Genomic DNA, 17,662 nt, shown 5'->3' with positions numbered 1-17,662 from the left:
CCGCCCTGATGCCCGTGGTGCCCTGGTGCCCAGTGTCCCAGCATTTCCGGTGTGGCCTCCCCTCACCATGCCCCCTCCCCCCCCCTTTAGTATACAGCTGAAAGTCCAAATCCAGCTCTTTGCAGGAGGGGCAGAATCCTGAGCACTTTAAAATCCGAAAATGTGAAAGGCATTCCTGTTACATTAGAGTGACGTCACAGAGGCAGGCTCCAGGACTGGCTGTCTCAGGCTGATGAGTGTGTGAGTGACGTGTTGATTGGCACCTGCTGTGATAGACATGCGCACACTCTTTGTAGCTTTTAACTAAAAGCAAAGCGATGTGGGAGTTTCACTACAGATGTGGTTTATCAAGCACTACCTGGGGTCTCAGAGATAAGCACTGGAGGGCCCGGTTAGATCCTGCTGTGGGTGTGAGCTATTGTCCCTACCCCACTGCTACACCTGGGCTGCACGTGTGGAAGAGGGGCTGCCGTCCGATCCACTGAGATGACACTTCACGCGGGTGGTTCCGCGGTACGTGAGAGTGGACGAGGCAGTGACAAGGACACTGGGACCCATGAAGGGCACCTTGGCAGCTGCTGCCGTGCCCCCCGGGGACAGGGCTGATGTGCCCCAGCCCCCGCTGTTTCCCACTCTGGGGTCTTTTCTGGGCCTCACCTTCTCCATCTGCGTGACGAGCAGGGTGGACGTCAGTGTGCACCGAGCTGGGATGTTCTCCCCCTGCCTGGGTTCATTTCCAGCCAGAATGAGGAGTAGCTGAGCCGTAGCTTCCCCAGTGGGTTTACCTGATCTAAATCGTGTTGTGTGAGCGCTTTGATGAATCGGTTTTTCTCGTGAATCTGTTTATGAAGCACCCTTGTGGAAGGGGCTGACCCAGACGGCAGGAAAACAGCGAGATGAGCCCCTCCCTCCCAGAGCAGATGGACAAATGAAAAAGAAATAACAAGACAGAGGCCTGTAGAAGATGGAGTTGGGAGATGAAAGAGGGAAGGGCGACCTTGAGATTGTTGGAGGAGGGAGTAATCAGGGAAGCTTCACGGCAGAGGTGAGACATGAGCTGGGTTTTGAGGGTTAATTAGGAGTTCTCCAAGGAGGCATTCCCAGCGTGGAGTAGTATATGCATAGCACAGGAAAAAAAAATTGTCAGTTCCTGGAATAGCAAGGTGTTTGGAATGAATGTGTGGAAGCTCTAGCTCATGACAGATGCTTGAGATGCCGTATTACTAGCATTGCAAATATTCAAATATGGCATATTTTGTAACTTACAGTTTTTGGTTAGTAATTAACCATCTGGCCATCAGTAAAATATACCAATTTTTGGTTTTAAATATCATTGTCACCAGGATGTATTAGATAGAACCCAGTGAAGCTTGATTCAGATTTGTTACCACTTAAAAACTTTCATTTTTATCCATATTGGGTTAATGGGAATTAAGAATTTTTATTACTATGGAATTTATTCTATAAAACTAGAATTCTTCACCAAATATGTAAGGTTTCTAAAAAGTTTCTCTGAATGAATGATTTATCTCCAGTAAATCATGCTACCTCTTGGGGCTTTAAATTCTCACATAGAGCGTAAGGGACTTGGACTGAGTTTGTTTATTTAAAGATTTATTTATTTATTTGAGAGGCAGAGTTGGAAACCGTCTGTCTGCTGGTTCACTCCCTAAGTGGCCACAACGGCTAGGGCTGGGCCACGCCATACCCGGGAGCTTCATCCGGGTATCCCACCTGGGTGGCAGGGGCCCAAGCATTTGGGCCATCTTCTGCTGCTTTCTCAGTGCATTATCAGGGAGCTGGATTGAAAGTGGAGCAGCTGGGACTTGAACCAGCACCCATATGAGATGCCTGTGTCACAGGCAGTGGTCCTTGGACTGCCACCCCAGGGCTGGCATCGTGGTGCACTGGGTTTGTCATGTGATGCTGGCATCCCATATGAGCGCAGGTTCGGATCCTGGCCATGCCATTTCCAATCCGGCTCCCTGCTGATGTGTCCAGGAAGGCAGCAGAAGGTGGCCCGAGTCTCTGGGCCCTTGCACCCAAGTGGGAGACTCGAATGCCCAGCCATTGTGGCCATTTGGAGTGGGAATCAGCAGCCAGAAGATTGATCAATTCTCTTTCTCTCTCTTCTCTCTCTATCTCTCTCTCTCTCTCTCTCTCTCTCTCTCTGTAACTCTGCCTTTCAAGGAAACAATCTTTTAAAAAGAAAAAAGTCTGCTCCAGCTCTGATATTCTGCAATCCTACAAGTGAAAGTCATGTCTACCCTGCCTCGTTCGACAGGTGAGCTCTGCAGCGTGAGTCACTGTGGTCCTCAAACCTCTCCTAGCAGCAGTGAATGCCAGTGAAAGCCCAGTGCTGATTGATCGCCGCGTAACAGGGCACGTGTTTCAGCCGCTTTATTAAGTACTTTACTGCTTTATCCCATTAAGTACTTAGAATGGCCCTGCAATGGCAGATGGTATTTCTGTTGTACAGTTGAAGAGACCGAGGCTTGTCCAACCCAAATACTGACTGAGCTCACGCAGGTGGTTGTGGGGAAGCTGGGGTTTGGGCCGCAGTGTTAGTGCCCTGGCTCCGGAGTCTTTGATCTTTATCGAGGACTGGGAGCCCACAGCACCTCAGTGTTGCCACAGTGTGTGCAGGTTGAGCAGCCCAGTCCAAAAAAGCACCATGCCGGTGCTCAAAAAGTTTGAGTTTGGATTTTCAGATTAGGGGGTGCTTAATAGTAAAATTTGTGCAAATATTCCAGAATCTTTAAAACTCCACGATCTGAAATACTTCTGGTCAAATGCCTTCAGACAAGGGCTACTCTCCTTGTTTCTTTTGCACATCTCAGAGGGGAGGTAATGCTTTATAGAAAGATACATCTCACTTTTGGAAGCAGTTATTTTATACTTTAAAAAGTGATTTATTTTATTTATTTGAAGGAAAGCTCCATCTTCCATGGTTCACTCTGCAAATGGCTACCATGGCTTGGGGCTATGCCAGGCTGAAGCCAGGAGCCCAGAGCACCCATCCAGGTTTCCCACGTCGGGGCCAGGGACCAAAGTGCTGCCTTCCCAGGCCCATTAGCAGAGAGCTGGATCAGAACTGGAGCAACCAGGACGAGAATTGGTGTCCAGTATGGGATAATGATGTCATAGGCTGCGACTTAACCTGCTGTGCACAGCACTGGTCCCTACATTTTCTTTCTTTGTTTCTTGTTTTTGCTTAAAATGCAGCATTAAAAAAAATCTTTAAAATAGGATTAAAAACTGTATGATACATTCAGGCCTGCAGGGTCTCTTGTCCTGGCCTGTGGTGCTCTGGGGGCCCACGTGCTGGAGGGCTGGGCTCCCCATACCCCAGGGGAATGAGGCACCCAGCCACAGTGACCATCCACGGGGCTCCGCTGCAGAGGCTCTGGCTAGTGGCCCCACAGGGTGCCTGGGGTAGGGCACCCCCTCCATGGCATCCTTGAACATGGTGTCAGGTGAGGCTCAAAGGAACTGGAAGGACGCGAGGGCAGCACTGGCCCCTACAACAACCCTGGCTCCTGCCCACCTCCGCTGAAGCCAGCTCTGGCCCCCGAATGCCCGTGACCTCGGAGCCCAGCTGGGCTAATCGTGGTGACCAGGCAGCTCCCTCCCACAGGCCGGATGTGAGCAGAGGTGGTGGCTGCACTTGGCATCTCTTCCATGTGCAGTCCAAGAGGATGGCCCCTACATCCTTACAATGGGAAAAAGAAAGGAGGCGTGTTCTGGGATGTTGACAAATGTTAATAGACTGGTGGGCAGCGCGTCAAACGCAAGAACAGGACCTTATTCTCCAGGAAATGAGAGGACCCCGACACCTGCTGGCTCGTCACTGCGGCAGCCCTGGCCTTGGCCTCAGCCCACTTGCATTTGGACTGTGCCACGCAGTCCCCAAGGGCTGTTCAGGACGGGCCAGGTCTCGCCGGGCTCTTGGCTTGTCCCTCTGCCTGGGGGATCATTCCCCAACTTAGTCCATGTCTGCGCCGCCTTCGCTGTGAGACAGCCGCTTGGCACTCGCCGTCTCAGCCCTGGTTGTGAGGCTGCACCGCGTGTCTCCCTCTGGGAGAGTTGTCTTGTTTACCTGTTTGTTTTGACTGCTTTTCCCCATTGAAATGAAACTCAGGGGATCTGGTACTTCCTTATTTACTGATCTGTTTCCAACACCTGGAGCAGCGGCTGGGTCACAGTAGCCTTGCTCGCTCTCGCTCTCTCTCTTTTCTATCACCTATGTCTGATATATATCTATATCTGTTTGTTTTTCTCACTCTTTTCTCCCTTTCTCCCCTCTCCATCAATCCGTCCATCTACCTGCCAGATGGCTTAGCCATGTAAGTTACGGGAAATCTACTTCTCTCATTAGAATGTGGGAAGATCGACCAGTGCCGTGGCTCACTAGGCTGATCCTCCGCCTGTGGAGCCGGCACCCTGGGTTCTAGTCCCGGTTGGGGTGCCGGTTCCGTCCCGGTTGCTCCTCTTCCAGGCCAGCTCTCTGCTGTGGCCCGGGAGTGCAGTGGAGGATGGCCCAAGTGCTTGGGCCCTGCACCCCATGGGAGACCAGGAGGAAGCACCTGGCTCCTGGCTTCAGATCGGTGCAGTGCGTCAGCTGTGATGGCCATTTGGGGGGTGAACCAACGGAAGGAAGACCTTTCTCTCTCTCTCTCTCTCTCTCTCTCACTGTCTTAACTCCACCTGTTAAAAAAAAAAATGTGGGAAGATCCTTATTCCTCTGATTGCTCCTTTACAGTCTCCCTTCCTGTACAAGCTCAGAAGTGCAGCTTTCATTATAGCAGCTTTAATTTTGAAAGCCTGCTGCTCACTCCCTGTGATTTTGCCTCCCTCTGCTAGGGTCGTGCGTGCGCGTGGATGACAGACCAGCCTCCTCCGCCAGCTGATTGTGGGTGAATGAGAGGTTACACTGAGTGTCGTCACACTGCCTCCATGGGTAAGTGTATCTCAGAGACTCCAACAGGGTGTGTCAGTCCGTGTCTTTGCTTAACTGACTTGGTGCCCTGTAGCTCTGTTAATGGCTCTTTGTATGTGGGTCTGCATGGGGCAAGCGGAGTGGACTTCTCAGGCGCCGGCTGCTGAGGTCCCTGCAGGTGCAGGGCTCCGGGCCTGTGCAGGCTGTGGCACGGGCACTTGGTTTGCTGTGCTGGCTGACGCACTCAATGTGGGATGCTCTGATGCAGGTCCTCTCTGGGACCTTGGGTGGAGAAGCCTTCGTTTGCATCTCTGTGGGTGTCATGAGCACACACACTAGGACCGCCTGCTTCAGGACCAGTGCAGACGACAAGGGAACTTCAAAAGCTTCCTGGAAAGTGGAATTAGAAGATAAGTTTAGTTTGGTGCAAAGATTTTTTAAAATCCGCTTGTAGTTTTTCCCAGTATGCATTTTCCATGAGCTTTCTGAAGACCTTCTGTATGCATGAATTTCAAAAAAAAAATTTTGCACCCAAATAACTTTAATTTCATTTTCTGTGAGCCCTTTGAAGTCATACCTGATGTGTAGTTTCCAGTTGGGGTTGTAAGGTCAGGTGAACTCAGGAGACCCGGATGTGGAGCACCTCAGAGCCAAAAGTGGGTTCCAGCGACGACTGTCAGGCCAAGGTGCTGACTGACAGATGCGCTGGGTTCAGGTGAGGGCTTCACACCGGGAGGCTGCCCAGCGCCCGGCAGTGTTTGTCACGCTTGCAGGTGCGACCCGGGAGCCCGCAGAGTCTGTGGGGTGTGCAGGCGTTTGCTGAAGCACCTGCACCTGAATGCAAGCTTGCCCAGCAACACTGGCCCCCTCTTTCCTGGGTGCATAGCTTTGTGCCCATTGGGTCTCATCCCGAGGTCCGTTCAAAAGCCTGCCTCCTGCTGGTGCCACCTCCCCTGTCTTCCCCTCTGCAGAGGGCTGCTCCCTTTCTCACCTGGTACCGGCTCGCTCTCCATCACGGCCGTCCTGGCCTCGGAAGTTCCAGAAGAGAGGTACCCTTGACCTTTATCTCACTCATCACCTCTCTCCAAGGCCACAATCCCATCTGGTGCACAGCAGATACTTCTCAACTAAATGCATGAGTTTCACAGTCCGATGAGGCTTCTTGGGTAAACTGCTGAGTGTCATAGGTGGGAAGTTTGCTCTCTCTGGAGGAGATTTTGAACAGTTTGTCTATTTAGTTGTGTTCCTGAGAGCATGAGTTGTTCCTCACAGAGTCGTTGAGTTTAGCTTTGTAAATAGGAGGTTGTCTAACATTTCTGGGTTCATTTGCAAATATAGTTTTTGTTTGTGTTAACTGATCCCTTTTTATCATCTGCATGGAAATCATCAGAAGGAGTATCTAATTAGCCTTGAAGAGGTGTTTAACGAACACTTGGATGAGGCTCAAAATCTCTACTGAGTTAAGCATTTGGCCTAGTGGTTAAGATGCTACCAGGGCCACCGGCATCCCACATTGGAGTCCTGGGTTCCAGTAGTGGCTCCACTTCCCGTCCTAGCTTCCTGCTAATGCAGACCCTGGGAGGCAGCAGTGGGGGCCCGAGTCGTTGGGTCTCTGCCACCTACATGGGAAGCCTGGATTGAATTCCTGGCTCTGGGCTCTAGCGTGGCCCAGCCCTGGCTGATGCAGGGATTAAGGGAATGAACTAGCAGATGGGAGAGATCTTTCTGTCTATCTCTATTTCTGCCTCAAATAAAGACAAAACAAACCACTACTGAAATACGCTTCCTTGGAAAGCCTGAAGCCTGGATTTATTCCAGTTAGACTGACTGAGTTTTGTGAATTCTGCTTCTGGTGTTTCCTGACTGGGTGACTATGAGTAGGTTATTTAATCTCTTGGTGCCTCAGTTTTTCCTTTGGTAAAATGGGGATTATAAAATATTTTCTTCATGCAATGACTGTGATTAAGTGTGGTAATGTATGTGCTACATATATTTCTGTATTTGGCATATGTTCTTATTTTTATATATTCACTATATCAACTGGGTTTAAGCACGGTGTGTGTGTGTATCATGGTGTGTGTGTGTAGCATGGTGTGGTGTGTGAGAACCATTCATCAAATGGTGATACAAATTCGAGGATTTTTTTTTTCCTTCCTTTCAATGGAGAATTTGTTTTGAGTTGAATAGAGCAGTTCAGGTCTGAGCTCATCTGAAACAGTAGATTTGCTCAGGGGCTGCCATTTGTGTCGCTGGCATCCTTTTTTTTTTTTTTTTTTAAGATGTATTTATTTACTTGAAAGAGTTACACACAGAGAGAAGGAGAGGCAGAGAGAGAGAGAGAGAGAGGTCTTCCATCTGCTGGTTCACTCCCCAGTTGGCTGCAATGGCCAGAGCTGTGTCAATCCAAAGCCAGGAGCCAGGAGCTTCTTCCAGGTCTCCCGTGCAGGTGCAGGGGCCCAAAGACTTGTGCCATCCTCTACTGCTTTCCCAGGCCACAGCAGTGTGGAGAGCTGGATCCAACAGAGAGCTGGATTGGAAGTGGAGCAGCCAGGACTTGAACAGGCGCCCATATGGGAAGCTGGCATTGCAGGCAGTGGCTTCAGCTGCTACACCACAGAGCCAGCCCTATCACTGCATATCTTGTTATCAGAGTGCTAGTTTGAGTCCTGGCTGCTCCACCTCCAATCGAGCTCCCTGCTGATGGCCTGAGAAAAGCAATGGGAGACGACCCAAGTGCATGGGCCCCAGGCCATAGCAGAGAGCTGGATTGGAAATGGAGCAGTGGGGACTTGAACTGGCGCACATATGGGATGCTGGCACTGCAGGTGGCACCTTTACCTGCTACGCCACAGTGCCGGCCCAAAGATACCATTTTCTGTATGAATAACAACACTGATACTCATTGGCATCAGGCAGACTTGGTTTAAATTTTTTAGTTATACTGGTTTTGTGAGCTTTAGCAAATTACTTAACTTCACTTGGCCTTTGTTTCCTCATCTGCAAAACAACGATAATCATACAAATCAAAGATGAGCTCTGTGGGACGAAACAAGGCACAGGCCACACCCCGGCCCCCGGCCCACCGGCAGACTTTGGCGCTGAGTAACCTAAGTGTCCTCCTTCCCTTCCTCCAGCCCGCAGATTTCAGATGCCCACGGATGTCCAGGGAGGCTGATCAAGGCTGGGGATGTGTGTGAGGGCGTCCTATCAATAAAGATGGAGGCGGTGGAATGTGTAGTTTTAGCAAGCAGGAAACTTGGTGGGGACGTGTGTGTGAGGATGAGGACGATACTCGATCTGCCTCTGGGCAGTAGGGGAGGCTGCTTTGGGTTTCATGAGAAGAAGGACTTCGTTAGGAGGTTGTCAGAAAAGTGGGTGGGTGACCCCGTGCAGCAGTGAACGTCTCAGGGCTGAAGGTGGCGTTTGCAGGCTGGTGGTCGGCCGCAGGTGCGGAGCTCCGGAGAGTGGCTTGCACCATGCACCACAGGCGATGGTGTGGCTCTGTGGTCTCGATGGTGCTCCTTATGTCTAAACGGCCCCTCTCCAAAATCAGGCCTGTGCACCTGGTTGCCATGGCCAAATTAGCAGTGGGAGGTGCCTGCCCCTAGAGGCAGGAGTTAACTGTGGAAGTCTGGATGTTGGCACTGCTGAGTGTTTTGCTTTAAAATGCTTTTTAATTGAAAATGTTCCTGGGTGTGTTTTGTTGTTTGCATCAGAAATTGCAAACTAATGAGCTTCTGCTGGTTTTGGGCTGTGGATGACCTCGGTTTGAGTGGAAAAAAATATGTCCCTGATGAGTGTGTTAAGGAAATTTAAATCAGTTGCCTACACTTAAAAACTGAAAATTTTATATAAATGCCGGGCTTTCAGTGTTTCTTGAAAAATATAGTTCATCTAGAAGCATTGGTTCTGCGTTCTCAGTGGGGGCAGCAGATAGTTGGAGCTGTACAGGTGCTACCTTTTTTTTTCCCCAGAAACCTTTTATTTAAGGAATACAAACTTCATACATTTCATAATCACAGCTTTAGGAACATAGTGATTCTTCCCACCACCATACCTGATCTCCCACCCATTCTCCCAACCTCTACTTTCTCCCTCTCCTATTCCCTTTCTTATTTTTTACTAAGATGTATTTTCAGTTAACTTTATACACATGTGATTAACTCTGTGTTAAGAATTCAACAAATAGTTTGGGGAAAAACCTGTTTCTCAACAGTTGAGAGAAGGGCTGCTCAAAGTCATTGCTTCTCCAAGTGTCCATTTCACTTCTACAGGTTACCTTTTAGGTTCTCTGTTAGCTGTCACAGGTCAGGGAGAACGGATGCTATTGGTCCTTTGGGGACTGAGTGCTCACTTTTGGAGTGGGTCATTCTGGGCAGTTTGCCACTTCTCCACGAAGTCTTCCCAACACCAAGTGCCGGTTGCTGTTTCTCGTAGTAGAATTAGGAGAAAATGGAAAAAGTTGTTTTTATCAGTGTCTCCATAGTAGTATGTGGAGTAACTAATAATATTTCCACAGAGTTTCAGATTTCAAGAAAAACAGAAGAGCACGTGTGTGTGTGTGTGTGTGCACGTGTGCACACGTGTGTGCATGCTGGAGAATACACGTGCCTGTCTCATTGGCCAACAAGTGACGCCTGTGTGTTACAGAATGCACGCTCACCCTACCTCACTCGGTCCTGAAGGTATCCAAATCTGACCCCCAATCTACACAGTGAAATCTCCCTCTGTCGTCAGGCCCATCTCGGTTCCTCTCCTTCACGCCTTCACGGTGTGCAGGATGGTCGCGTGACAGGGTTTCCTGGCTGCGGAAGTGGGGGCAGTGTGTAACTCGCACACGCGAGTGGGCTCTGGAAGTGTGTGGATTCTGTCCTCTCCAGTGGGCCCCAACCCTCCCTAGATTGAACAGGCCCAGCAGAAGGGGCCTGTAGGCAGGAGCGGGCTCTGTTCTGTGTGAATCTGATTGGTAGAGAACATGCATTTGGCCTTGTTTATGTTGCTTTCCAAGAGTAATTCTCACCCTCCCTCCCGGAGACAGACTGGGAGGGAGGGAGAAGCTGGACTGCAGGGAGAGCAAGGAGGAGCCGTGGTCTCTGATGGTCTCTGATTGTTTGCAGGCCGGGTGGGCGTACGAGAGGAGGAGGTTGTGTGTTGGTAACGCCGGGAAGACCAAAGTTCATTAGTGGAACTTTTAGAAGGACCGGTTTAAAGTCCCGGGGACTGGTAATGTCTCCACGGAGGGCTCCCTCTAACAGAGCTGTGACCTTGCCATCCCTCAGGGTGTTCAGGATCTCGAGGAGGGTCTCCATTTAGGAGGAGGGTTGGGCTGGGTAGATCACCTTTCTGGTTTTTTTTTTCAGAAACTCAGATTCAATTACTCTGAATTAAACTTATTAGGAACCTTTCAGCCTAAACGGGTTCCCTTCAGTCCTTAAAAGGAAAATACTGAGTTGACGGAGAGACTGAATAGAACACTTTAATTGCATTTTGATCTGGGCAGATTACTTTTGCTCTCCTAAATGTTCCAATACCACCCTTCAAAAATGTTGTGAACAGTGGCTAATGTTTACAAGTCGGATTTGACAAGCATATTTCCCACATGACGTATTTTAACGGAACATTTAATTTTCCTTAGATGAAACTCATTTTGTAGGTTTCTTTTCAGCAGGAAGATTTCATTTTATTTTATATATTTTTATATATAAAGATTTATTTATTTATTTGAAAGTCAGATTACACAGAGAGAGGAGAGGCAGAGAGAAAGAGAGAGTCTTCCATCCGCTGGTTCACTCTCCAATTGGCCGTAACGGCCAGAGCTGTGCCGATCTGAAGCCAGGAGCCAGGAGCTTCCTCTGGGTTTCCATGAGAGTGCAGGGGCTCAAGCACTTGGGCCATCCTCTACTGCTTTCCCAGGCCACAGCAGAGAGCTGGATTGGAAAAGGAGCAGTCAGGATTTGAACTGGTGCCCATATAGGATGCTGGCACTGCAGGCGGCGGCTTTACCCGCATGCCACAGTGCTGGCCCCAGCAAGATTTTAAATACTGATTTTGTCACCTACTTAAAAATATGACTGTTATCTATTATAAAGCATGCTATTTAATTTCATTATTTATGATTTATATATCATCATTGTTAATTGACAAAGTATATTTAATTTGGATATAATGGCCTATAGAAAAAAAAAATCACTTTCGGGGCCAGCATTTGGCACAGCAGTTAAGATACTGCCTGGGATGCCCTCATCCCGTATCGGAGTGCCTGGGTTCGAGACCTAGCTCTGCTCCTGAGTCCAGTTTCCTGTCTGTGTGAACCCTGGAAGGTGGCAGGTGGTAGGCTGAGCAGGTAGATTCTTGCCACCCGCTGTGGGAGACCTCTCTGGGGCTCTGGGCTCCTGGCTTCAGCCTGGCCTAGGCCTAGCTGTTGTAGATGTTTGGGAAGTGAACCAGTGGATAGGAGATCTCTCTCCATCTCCTCCTTGCCTTTCATTGTCTAAATGAAAATAAATAAAAATTATAAGAAAGAAACAAGTCATTTTAAAGGAAACTTTTATGAAGGATTAATTTTAGATGTATATTTTTATATCACTTACACAAAAGTAATTGGTTAAAATATGGTGACTTTTTTTCAAGGATTTATTGATTATTTGAAAGGTAGAGTGACAGGTAGGAAGGAAGGGAGAGCGCATGCGCGAGAGAGCACGTCTGTCTGCTGGTTCATTCCCCCAAATGATAGCAACAGCTGGGCCTGGGTCAGGCTAAAACCAGGAGCCCGGAGCTCCATCCGGGTCCCCCATGTGGGTGCAGGGATCCAAGTACCTGGGCCGTCTTCTGCTGCTTTCCCAGGAGCATTAGCCGGAAACTGTCTTGGAAGTCCAACAGCCAGGATTCAACCTGGCACTCCAGTTTGGGACGCCGGCTTAACCCATTGTACCACAATGCTAGGCCCTGTGGTTTACTTGTTATGGCATAGTTATAAAGTCTGAGTGTTACATAGGTTTCTCATTTTGCTGATAATTGACTCTGTTAAAACTTATTTTGCGGCCGGCACCGCGGCTCACTAGGCTAATCCTCCACCTTGCGGCGCCGGCACACCGGGTTCTAGTCCCGGTCGGGGTGCCGGATTCTGTCCCGGTTGCCCCTCTTCCAGGCCAGCTCTCTGCTGTGGCCAGGGAGTGCAGTGGAGGATGGCCCAGGTGCTTGGGCCCTGCACCCCATGGGAGACCAGGAAAAGCACCTGGCTCCTGGCTCCTGCCATCAGATCAGCGCGGTGCACCGGCCGCAGCGCGCTGGCCGCGGTGGCCATTGGAGGGTGAACCAACGGCAAAGGAAGACCTTTCTCTCTGTCTCTCCTCTCTCTCTCTCACTGTCCACTCTGCCTGTCAAAAAAAAAAAAAAAAAAAAAAACAAAAAAAAAAAAACAAAAAAAAACAAAAAAAAACAAAAAAAACACCTTATTTTGCACATTTTATTTTCTTGAAAAAAAAAAACTTAGTAAAACCTTATAATAAAGAATTTAGATTTACTGTGGTTCTAAAACAATACACAGTATGCTAGTATTACATTGTGAATTTTCTTAAAATTGGCTATTGATTTTGAGACATCTCCAGTTTCCTTTAAAAAAAAAACACAGTTAAAAATGTATTTTGTTCTCATTTAATCCACAGTGATCGAGTGACTGTGATGGTATAGGCCAGGGCCCGCACAAGTGGTGCATAATTTTAGGAAAGATGTAAGAGGCCAGCCTTCCTCCTCTCAGTGGTGTGGGGCAGCAGGATCAGAGTTATCTTCTTGCTGTGTTCACCGGTGGTTTTTGTTTATTATTTTTAGGATTTGTCTGGATTTGTCTGAGTCAATGCCTATTAGATATTGTTTTTTTTTTTAAGATTTATTTCTATATTTGAAAATCAGTTACAGAATGAGAAGCAGAGACTGAGAGAGATCTTACATCTGCTGGTTTATTTCCAAAATGGCTGCAACAGGTGGGGCAGGGCCAGATGGAAACAGGAGCCAGGAGCTTCTTCTGGGTCTTCCAGGTGGAGGCAGGGGCACACTTGGGCCTTCCTCAGCTGCTTTGATTGGCAGGGACCCGGATCAGAAGTGGAGCAGACCAGCGCCCATATGGATGTGGCCATTGCAGGTGGCAGCTTTACCTGCTGCACCACAATGCTGGCTCTAGATATTAAGGTTTTTTTTTTTTTTTTTTTTTTAAGATTCATTTATTTTTTTTGAAAGTCAGAGTTACAGAGAGGCAGAGAGAGAGAGAGAGAGAGAGAGAATGAGAGAGAGAATGAGAATTCTTCCATCTGCTGGTTCACTCCTTCAGTGGCCACAACAGCTAGAGCTTCGCCAGTCCAAAGTCAGGAGCCTGGAGCTTCTTCCAGGTCTCCCACATGGATGCAGGGGCCCAAGGACTTGGGCCATCTTCCACTGCTTTCCCAGGCCATAGCAGAGAGCTGGATTGGAAGTAGAGCAGCCAAGACTTGAACCAGCACCCATATGGGATGCCGGCACTGCAGGCAATGACTTTACCAGCTGTGCCACAGCACTGGCCCCGATACTAAGTTTTGAAATTGAGCAATGGACTCTGTTTTCTTCCCACGTGGAATCACTGTGGGGTGGGCTTCACCTCAGGAGGAGGTTTATAAAGAGCAAAGTTTGGACCATGTGATTTTGTGGCTGTGAGAGCTGAGCTCACAGCAGCTACTCCTGGGACTTCTGTGGTGTGGCTCTCATTGTCCCTAGGGTCTCCCCAGGCAGGAGGCAGGAGTCCATGGCCAGTCCTGCGCAGGGTGCTGCTGTCTTGGATTCACACTGAGGATGTGGCTGGTGGGCTGTGCAGGCATCTTCTGGAGCCCAGGCAGCCCGCAATGCAGAATGCCACAGAGGGATGGCTGGGAACTTCAGCAGGAACTTGGTGATGTTTTTCTTGAAGGGCCGTGGTCTCATGTAGGGTGGCTTATTTTACTTAAAAACTTTCTGTATTGGAGAGCGAGAGTGAGAGAGAGAGAGCGCGCGCTCATCTGCTAGTTCATGCCCCAGATGTTTGCACAGTGAGGGCAGGTCAAGGCTGAATCCAGGAGACAGGAGCTCAGTCCAGGTCTCCCAAGTGGGGGGCAGGCACCCAAGTGCCTGAGCCCTGAGCATTGCCTCCCATAGATGCTGACTGAATGACAGACAGACTGCACACGTCCACTGTGCCTTCCTGTGGGTTTTCAGCGTCACACGTGGGGGCAAACCGTCAGACCACTCCAGTTGCAGACATGGCGGCCAGTCCCAAGTACCCTGGCTGTAATTGCTGGGCTGGTGGGCATCCCTGTCTTGTTAGATGTTGGCTTTTTGACCAAATGGGGAGAAAAAAAATCACCTCTGCAAATAATATTTCTGTGGATTTCCTGTCCATAGTGTGTGGGTCTTGTTTGCTTCTACTCACACATTAATTAAGGGAAGTTTTGCAACTGCATTCTCAGGTTCTAGGTGCTTTCGGCTCAGGGTATTTGGAATGCTGCTCCCATCAGGAGTGAGGAAGTTTCTCTCAGCACAGAGCTGCTTCTGAGGCTTTTGCGCAGACTGTGATTGACTCCTGGGTAGACGCTTACCCTTGTAAAGCGTTATTTAACCTAATGCAATCCTGTTTGAGTAAAGGTTTTTAATTTTTTGAATATTTGAATATCTTATTTAAGTAAAGATAATTTATATATGAATATGTAGTGTTTTTTTTTTTTTAATTTGACAGGCAGAGTGGATAGAGAGAGAGAGAGACAGAGAGAAAGGTCTTCCTTTTGCTGTTGGTTCACCCTCCAATGGCCGCCACGGCTGGCGCACTGCGGCCGGTGCACCGCGCTGATCCGATGGCAGGAGCCAGGTGCTTCTCCTGGTCTCCCATGGGGTGCAGGGCCCAAGTACTTGGGCCATCCTCCACTGCACTCCCTGGCCACAGCAGAGAGCTGGCCTGGAAGAGGGGCAACCGGGACAGAATCCGGCGCCCCGACTGGGACTAGAACCCGGTGTGCCGGCGCTGCTAGGTTGAGGATTAGCCTAGTTAGCCACCGCGCCAGCTGGGAATATGTAGTTTTTATTGTTGATTTGAAAGATAGAGTGACAGAAAGGGAGAGAGAGAGATCTACCATCTGCTGGCTCACTCTCCAAATGCTTGCAACAGTTGGGGCTGAGCCAGGGCAAAGCCAGGAGCCAGGAGCTCCATCTGGGTCTCCTATGTGGGTCATGGAGACTGTTATCTGCTGCATCCCAAGTGCATTAGCTGGAAGCTGGTTGGGAAATGTGGTGCAGACAGGACTCAAGCCAAGTCCTCTGATACGGAATGTGGGTTCTCCAGGCGATGGCCAAGCCTGTTGTGCCATAATACCTGACAAGGTAATTTCTATTTTTAGCCTTGATTATTTGTATTTTATTTTTACCATGAATTGACTGTAGCTTAGTAATCAAAATGACACGTGGTGGGATATTCCGTCAGTACCATCCATTCTGTGATTGACTTTGACAATGAGGAATGTGGGTTTGAGTTGGGTTTCTTAAGTTCTTTTTTTTTTTTTTTGGACAGGCAGAGTTAGACAATGAGAGAGAGAGAGAGAGAGAAAGGTTTTCCTTCCATTGGTTCACCCCCCAAATGGCCACTACTGTGGCTGGTGCTCTGCGCCAATCCAAAGCCAGGAGCCAGGTGCTTCCTCCTGGTCTCCCATGCGGGTGCGGGGCCCAAGCACCTGGGCCATCCTCCACTGCACTCCCTGGCCACAGCAGAGAGCTGGCCTGGAAGAGGAGCAACCAGAACAGAATCTGGTGCTCCAACCGGGACTAGAACCTGGGGTGCCAGCACCGCAGGTGGAGGATTAGCCTAGTGAGCCACAGAGAGCTTCTTTCCTTCCTTCCTTCCATTTCTGTTTCCATTTCCTTTTCCTTTTCCTTTTTTTCCCTTCCTCTGCCTTCCCCCTTCCCGCTTCCCCCTCCCCCTCCCCCCTCCCCCCTCTCCCCTTTCCATTCTGTTTATTTGCTTGAGAGGCAGAGTTGCAGGCAGAATGGCCTTCCATCCGCTGATTTACTCCCCAAATGACCGCAATGGCTGGAGCTGGGCTGATTGAAACCAGGAGCTTCTTCTGGGTCTCCCATGCCGGTGCAGGGCCCCAATCGCTTGGGCCGTCTTCTGCTGCTTTCCCAGGCCATAGCAGAGAGCTGGATCAGAAGTGGAGCAGCTGATCCATATGGGATGCCGGCCCTGCAGGCAGATGCTCAACCTACAACACCACAGCACCAGCCCCAGGCTTATTTCTGACAGCTCATATTACTTTAAAATCGTGTTTTCAATGTCAGCTATTCTTATCACAGCCTACAGATTCATACCGATTTGTTTATATTTTTATTTGTGATAGGCACTATTATTATCAATCTGTTTTATTTACCGTGAAGGAAATGGGATACAGAATGCATCTTAAGTTACTGAGAAATGGATCAACAGCCCAGGCCTACTGGTTTTGAAGCTTAAAATATTTCGACTGCATCTTGCTTTTTAGTGCAACCATTTTGTTGTGTGATGGTGACTCTCAAAGTATTTTTATTTTGGAGGCATTCGGATGCCCCGTGCAATCACACGCAGTCTCCAGTTCTCTGGGTCCTACTGCACCCTGTGTGTGCATGCTCCGCACACGCATGGACTCACAGAGCAGGGTGTTCACATCCTTGATGCTGTCAGGTGAACAGCCATTTTTGCTTAGTCTTGAGTAGGCACACATGCTGTTTTCACAGACTGATTTATATGGGATGTGTATATATGCAATTTCTGAACAATGTTTTATTAAGAAAAGTTGCAGTAATATTGGAAAGTCAAGAGAACTGTACAGTGAATACCCACAAGCCCCTCACTCGAATTCTGTAGTTGTCAACGTTTGCTCCCAATTACCCTTCGTGTCATTCTGGATCGTATGCTTCGGAATTGAATGCATCATAAGCAGTAATGCACATGTCTCTCAGAGATGTTTGCAAAGGGAATTTAGTTTCCGATGACTGTTAACACATATGCATTTGTCCTGTGATATTAGTATCTCAGAATGAAGCATTAGGAGGGTCGAGTGTAGTTTTATGATTTGGAAATACACTGGGCTTTTAATTTTAGGACGCAGAACTACATTGGGTGTGTTTCAGTGTAGTTGAGCTAAGTCCAAAGAACTTGAAAAGACCTTACATTGTTGGAAACCCTAGTGACTTTGTAAATGCATAGACTAGAGTTATTTGAGTGACCTCAATGATAAAAAATGGAACCAGACAATGCAAGCCCACTTGAAATGTCTGAGGAATGTTGAAGAGAATTCGTTTTTACAGGCAGTTCTGGCTGGTGTAAAGGGATCTATGTATAAATTGTATCAAAAGGTCAAAATTGTCTTAAATTCTCCAGGCTTGGAGAGAGTGGGGACATGCAAATATGTCCATGCATTTACTATTCTTTTAGTATGGTTTTTCACCCTCAGAGACTTTTATCTTTAAATTTCCTCCTTCTTTGGGATATAATTCCACATCCTACTCTCTTTGTTTAAAGAAATCCTTCATCTGTTTCAAGGTTTATAGAAGGCTTTCTTTTATGCTGACTGACTTTATTTTACCTTTTTTTTTAAGTAGTAAAAATGATATTGTTAGGTCTAAAGGAATAGGAACATTCATACTTCTGTGTTTACTTAGAGAATTTTCAAACACACACACATCAAATTAACATTTTGGGAC

At 48.4% G+C, this 17,662-nt stretch overlaps 1 protein-coding gene across 5 annotated transcripts in view; it reads left to right on the top strand.

Annotated features, from left to right (window-relative positions):
- The window catches only part of TIAM2 (TIAM Rac1 associated GEF 2), a 247,572-nt gene that overhangs the window by 86,777 nt on the left and 143,133 nt on the right, over positions 1-17,662 (top strand). For 3 of the 5 annotated variants that reach the window (XM_070073350.2, XM_089332526.1, XM_089332531.1), the window contains one exon: positions 4,864-4,960. The exons of 1 other annotated variant lie outside the window; for it this stretch is intronic. The gene's annotated coding sequence lies outside the window, so the exon portion shown is untranslated. Of the gene's footprint in view, positions 1-2,190; positions 2,285-4,863; positions 4,961-17,662 lie in introns of all 5 variants that reach the window. One more of the 5 variants, XM_089332525.1, reaches the window with a different exon arrangement.

Source organism: Oryctolagus cuniculus, chromosome 5, assembly GCF_051225735.1.
Source record: "Oryctolagus cuniculus isolate XC-2025 breed Fujian yellow rabbit chromosome 5, ASM5122573v1, whole genome shotgun sequence".
In the NCBI taxonomy this organism is placed as follows: Eukaryota; Metazoa; Chordata; class Mammalia; order Lagomorpha; family Leporidae; genus Oryctolagus; species Oryctolagus cuniculus.
The sequence above is the reverse complement of the archived record's forward strand: the minus strand, read 5'-3'. Positions and strand labels throughout refer to the sequence as shown.